Source organism: Pan paniscus, chromosome 18 (genome assembly GCF_029289425.2).
Source record: "Pan paniscus chromosome 18, NHGRI_mPanPan1-v2.0_pri, whole genome shotgun sequence".
Taxonomy (NCBI): domain Eukaryota; kingdom Metazoa; phylum Chordata; class Mammalia; order Primates; family Hominidae; genus Pan; species Pan paniscus.
This window is the reverse complement of record NC_073267.2, coordinates 65,180,702-65,187,024: the sequence shown is the minus strand read 5'-3', so window position 1 is coordinate 65,187,024 and position 6,323 is coordinate 65,180,702.

Below are 6,323 nucleotides of genomic sequence, written 5' to 3'. Positions count from 1 at the left end.
AATATGAAAGGTAAGAATGAATTCTTTTCCTGATCCACTGCTCAATCACATGCCCACTTGTAACACCACCCAATTCTGCAAACAGAGAATTTTTGGGCCACTCCTACGTTATGCCTGCCTCTGGCAGCAGCCTCTGAAACCCATTTCTGGTTCATGATGACTCTGCAGATGTGATGGGTGAGGCTGGAGCCTAGCAAGCCTTACGATAGATCTCTTTTTTGCATAATACACATAATTTCCCTACATCTCTTTAACTGTAAGCAATATGTCTCTTGTTTAAGCGGCAGTTGATTTGGGTCATTGCTTTTCCCTGGGGAATCCCTCTGGTTTCCCATGTAGAACTATATGACGTGGAAAGTAATATCCTAGGAACTGGCCTTAACTTATTAGCAGTTGGGTAGGACTTGGGAAAGTGTGCATATCTGGGGGCTTTAAATAAACTCCCCCAAACATCTCCATGTCCATCAGTTTACTCAGCAGATATATGGAAAGCTCATATTAGAGCAGGCATTGGGCGCACCAAGCCCATGTCCTGCTGGGCCCCTCACTCAGCTTTGTCTCTGAACCATAGGATTGATCAGGTATAGATTTTGTGATGGAGAACACTGAAATGGGAGATAGAAGTCTGAGAATCAACCGGGTGACATTTGGGAATTCCTCGTGGAAAGACAGGGGGTGGCTATGGGGGAGGGGCCCTCTCATGCACCCTTCACCGTGGCTCTGCACTCTATGAATCCAGGATTCTACGACATTCTCCACCGCAGCCTGGGCATATGCAGTGTTTCTGGAACCTCACTTATACTCACACTAATATCATGGTTTTTTGCCTCATCAGCATATCACCTGTACTTCCATGAGCAGTTTTCTTTAAATGAAGTCACCCTTTTTACTTCAACATGCTCACTCAAAAAGGAGACTTTATACTATTTCTGTAAGTGCAAGACCTGTATAACCTGCCATAAATTAGAGGTATGCATGGAAAATGTGTGACTGCATTTTTTAAATTAAAATGATGGTAAAAATAAAAAAGTGCATAAAGAAATGCCAGTAAAAACACTTCCAGTTTACAAAAGTGTATAACTGAAAAAAGTCACTCAATGGGAAAAGTGAACCATTGAAGGCCAGTTAGTTACATGAAAGCAGGGCCATCCTTGATCGCCATCATAACCACCAGGTAGGTGACAAGGCAAGGGTTACCTACCTTTGGCAAGGATCATCGTCACCAAGGTCATTTTCTTCTGCTTCAGGGAACATCTTCCTGTTAACATTCGGTTCAATGGGCAGAAATTATATTATGTTTACACCTTCCCAGGACCACGATGCTGTGTTATACTTAGGGGGTCAGACTCCCTGGGGTCAATCAGGTCCTAGGACTAACTGGTCAGAGTATCTGGAGGAAATTTTGGGCTGGTGGTAGGTCGTAGAGGAGAGAGCTGTACTCCCATGGGCATAACTAGTCCACCTCAATGGCACAAACAACTGATGATCAGACCCTGTACCTTCATCAGTCAATCACCCTGTAACTGCTGTGCAAGAATTATTAGTGAGAGTAGGGTAAACTATGGTAGCAAATAGGCCCAGAATTTCAACGGCTTATTTTTCGCTTAGGTAAAGGAGTAGAGCGTTGTTCAGGTCAACAAGGTGGCTCTTGTCCATATGGTCATTCAGAGATCGAAATTAGGGTATTGGCAAACTTTCTCTATAAAGGGCCAGAGAGCAAGTACTTTGGGCTTTGCAAGCCATGGGCTGTCTGTGGCAAGTGCTGTGGTAGTAAGGCGGCCCATAAACAATACCTATGCAAATGGGCATGGCTGTGCTTCAATAAAACTTTATTTTTAAAAAGACAGTAGGCCAGATTTGGCCCTCAGGCTGTAGTTTACTCAGTCCTGATCTAGGCTATGGTGGCTTTGCCTTCCTTCACTCATGGTTTCTAAAGTTGCCATAGGTGTCAATTGCCTGTCACCTGGAAGAGGCAGGAGCAGAAGTGTGACCATGGAGCATTTGTATGGGCCAGGCCTGGCTGTGGCACTCTCCACTTGCACTCAGAGGACATTGGTGAGAACTTATTCACATGTTCAACTCCAGGAATAAGTGCACCACACTCTGATAAACACTAAGTTTTTGCATTTCTTTGATTCAAATCACAAAAGCCTGATTATAAACCCAGATCCTGTTCATTAGGGCTACTCTATTAAGCCTTCCTTTAGCCTGTTAAGAATAAAATGGGAAAAAAGATGATTCAGAAAGCAATGTAAAAATTTAGACACAGAAAAGTGAAGATTGAATTACAATCTGGAAAGAACCCTGTAAACTCAAACTACAGATTACATTATAAGCATCCAGGTGAATAGAGTAGCCTCCATAGAGATGCATGTTCTGTGTGTTTTCTTGCCCTGAGAACTATCAATATTCATATATGTTAATGCCCAAGACTGTGATGACTCTTGATGGTACCAGGTATTGAGAGATGGGCAAAATTTGGAGAGGCAGAGAAGAAATTAGCATTGGAACAAGGCAGATTCAGGGGCTTCTTGGGGAGACCAGTTGCAATGGAAGGGGGAATGGAGGACAGAGAGCTTCAATGCCAAGCCAAGGAGAACAGACTTCATCCCTGAACAATGAGGAGACACTGAAAGGCTCTAATTCTGAGAATTGCACAATGAAGGGCATTTCTGAAAGTAGAGCCTGGCAGAAGCAGCCAAGCCATCTGGAGGGACCAGTGGTTACTCTCAAGGGGAACCTCCTACACACTGTTCGAGAGTGTAGAAGATAAACTTCTCCTTTTCAAAGGTGCCTAAGTCCTAGCTTGTGAAAGCTTGGCTTTGGGGCTTACACAGGACTCAGCAAGGATAAATGACATAAGCTTCTCCAAAAAGCTGGACTGCACAAAATTCTGCCCAAATCCCAGGAGGTACTGAACTCTTACATCAGTGCTGAAACTTCCCGTTTTTCTATATTCTTGCCACTAGGCTCTACCACCAAAAGAGTAGTGGTAAAAATCCTTGCAAATTCAATAAGTGAGTGCCATTTGGGTATCTGGTTTGAATTTGCGTGTCTTGGTGTGTGTGCTATTGATCTATGAAAATGGTATTTTGTGGATGTGAAGACCCCTTGGAGCCTGACTGGTGGGATGGAGGGGGACTGTGGACTGTACCTTCCCCGATGCGCTCCTGGCCTCCATAGAAGGACAGCTATGCAGGAAGTTTCAGAGGGGCTACAACTTTCCCACCCCAGCTGTGACCCAGCCCAGGAAAGATTCTGGAGATTTTGTCCCTTGCATGATCTTCTAAAGTGAGAACATTAAATGAGAACAGCTGACTCATTTCCTGGTGAGGGCTCTCTTCCTTGTTTGCAGACTGCTGCCTCCTCACTGTGTCCTGGTCTGGAACTTCTAGGCTCGAGAACTATGCAAATGTGAATTTCAGTTGATTAAGCTGACTCATTTTCTGGTGAGGGCTCTGTTCCTTGTTTGCAGACTGCTGCTGCCTTCTCACTGTGTCCTGTTCTGGAACTTATAGCCTAGAGAACTATGCAAATGCAAATTTTAGTTGATTAAACTGACTCATTTCCTGGTGAGGGCTCTCTTCCTTGTTTGCAGACTGCTTCCTCCTCACTGTGTCCTGGTCTGGAACTTCTAGCCTAGAGAACTATGCAAATGTGAATTTCAGTTGATTAAGCTGACTCATTTCCTGGTGAGGGCTCTCTTCCTTGTTTGCAGACTGCTGCCTTCTCACTGTGTCCTGTTCTGGAACTTCTAGTCTAGAGAACTATGCAAATGCAAATTTTAGTTGATTAAACTGACTCATTTCCTGGTGAGGGCTCTATTCCTTGTTTGCAGACTGCTGCCTTCTCACTGTGTCCTGTTCTGGAACTTATAGCCTCGAGAAGTATGCAAATGCGAATTTCAATTGATTAAGCCACCCAGTCTATGGTATTTTGTTACAGAAGTCTGAGCAGACTAATACATTCTCCAAGAGCCCTACACCAGTAAATTATGACATATCCATACAATGAATGACTATACAGCAATGATGACAAACTACAGCCATGTACAACAATACACATGAATCTCATAAACATAATATTGAGGGAAAGAAACCAGATGCAAGAGTATGTGATTCTGTTCATATAAAGCACAAAACCTGGAAAAAGTAATATTGCTGCTAGACGTCAGGACTGTGGTGATCATTTTGGGTAGATAGGCAAGGAGGGGGAAGTGAGCAGGGCCTGGAATTGAGCTCCATGTGGCTTCTGGGATGCTGGTAATATTGTGTCTTGATCTGGGTCCTAATTACACAGTGTGATCAGTTAGTGAAGTTATCAAGTCATAATATATGCATATTATGTGTGTGTTTGTGTTTGTGTGTGTTTGTGTGTATATGTGTATGTGTGTGTGTATATATATATATATATATATATATATATATATATTTCTTATATGTATGTTGTAATCAATAAAAAACTGAAATGTTTGTACCAGACCTTAAGAACCTGTTATCTAATACAGGAGACAAGGTTGATACAGATAAAATTACTGGTGATCATATAAATTATAGTTACAGGATAGAATATAAATGATCAAATGCAGCAATGATTTTAATCAGGACTCTGTCATATGTACTAAGAGAAATCCAAATGAAACTTACCTAAAGCATATATTGAATAAATGTAGTGTCTCACATGAAAAGTTCAGGAGGTAAATAGAGCTTGAAATACAATTACATAAATAAATGTAATTAATGAAATAAATAGATTAGATAGAAAATAGATAATAGATGACAGATAATTGATAGATAGATGGTAGATAGATAATAGATAGAGAGAGAGATAGGTAGACAGACATTTTATGGCATTATCTTCCTATAAAGAGAGAAGTCTGCTTCCTACATGTCAAGGTAGAAAAGCTGTTCTCCAGGCACCCACAGTGTGCTCCAGCAACCTTGCCAACACCAACCCTGCTGCCCGTGGGCTGGCCCCCTTGCCCCCACTGCTCAGGGTCACACTTCCACCACACTGTGGCTGGCCATCCCCCTTCCTACCCATCCTTTAATTTCAGACTTGAGCTCCACCCCGTTCATGGAGCACAGCAAGCTCTTTGCAATGAATTCCCTTGTATTTTGACACACTCAAGTGGTAAGGTAGGTTTTTTTCTCCACAGCCCTTCCCATCGCAGGGAATAATAAGGCACACTCTTGATACAAACTTTTAGGAGAGCACGCGGGGCAGGACTGAGTGGGATCTGTCCCTGCTGGGGGAAGGGAGGCTCATCTTGTGGATGCGTTACCTGGGGCAGCACCAGGTGGGGCGGCTACCCAGGTGCAGGGCCTGAGCTGGCTTCCCACCCTCCCCTGCAGCTCTGCCCAGGGCGAATTTTTTTTTTTTTTCTTTAGATGGAGTCTCGCTCTGTCGCCTAGGCTGGAGTGCAGTGGCATGATCTCGGCTCACTGCAAGCTCCGCCTCCTGGTTCATGCAATTCTCCTCTCTCAGCATCCCGAGTAGCTGGGACTACAGGCGCCCATGACAACGCCCAGCTAATTTTTTGTATTTTTAGTAAAGACTGGGTTTCATTGTGTTGGCCATGATGGTCTTGATCTCCTCACCTCATCATCTGCCTGCCTCGGCCTCCCAAACTGCTGGATTACAGGCGTCAGCCACAATGCCTGGCCCTCTCCAGTCTGACTATCTACCCCAATCTTTCTCCTGGGCAACAGGAAAAGTTATGATTTTGAGGACAATCCAGCTTTCTCTTGCTGATAAGGCAGGAGGGACACTCTTTAGAGTTTTCCACATTCTAGCAGAATCCAGAAATTACCCCTGAGATTCTGAAAGACACAGTATTAGGATGACCCTCTAGAGACTTACTCTAAGGTGGTCACTGCCCACAACAGAAGTGGTCCAGGCTACAGAGGGAGTTTAGACCAGCTGTTGAAAGAGACAGCCTCAGGGAGGGGTCTAGGAGGCTAGTGTACATACTGAGGAAGGTGTGGCAGACCTGTGCAAGAGTCAATAAAGGCCATCCAACAGTGCCACGGGATCACCTCGGCACCTCTCTCTCTTCCCTGATCCAGGCAAATTCTCAGCCTGGGCCACTTCCATTTCCATAGGCAGATCCAAATGGAGGATAGGGATGCTGCACTCTGGCAATCCTAAATCCTATTGTTGGAAATTCTTGGGGGCTCAGAAACATGCAGTAGGCCCAGAGCTCCCCTGAGCACTGTCCATGACCCAGCCCTCTGGACTGTACTCGTCCTGAGGCCAGGCCATCCCCAGCAAAGCCAGCTTCCTTCTCACATTGCCTCTTTCATCATCGTTTGTCTCTGAGG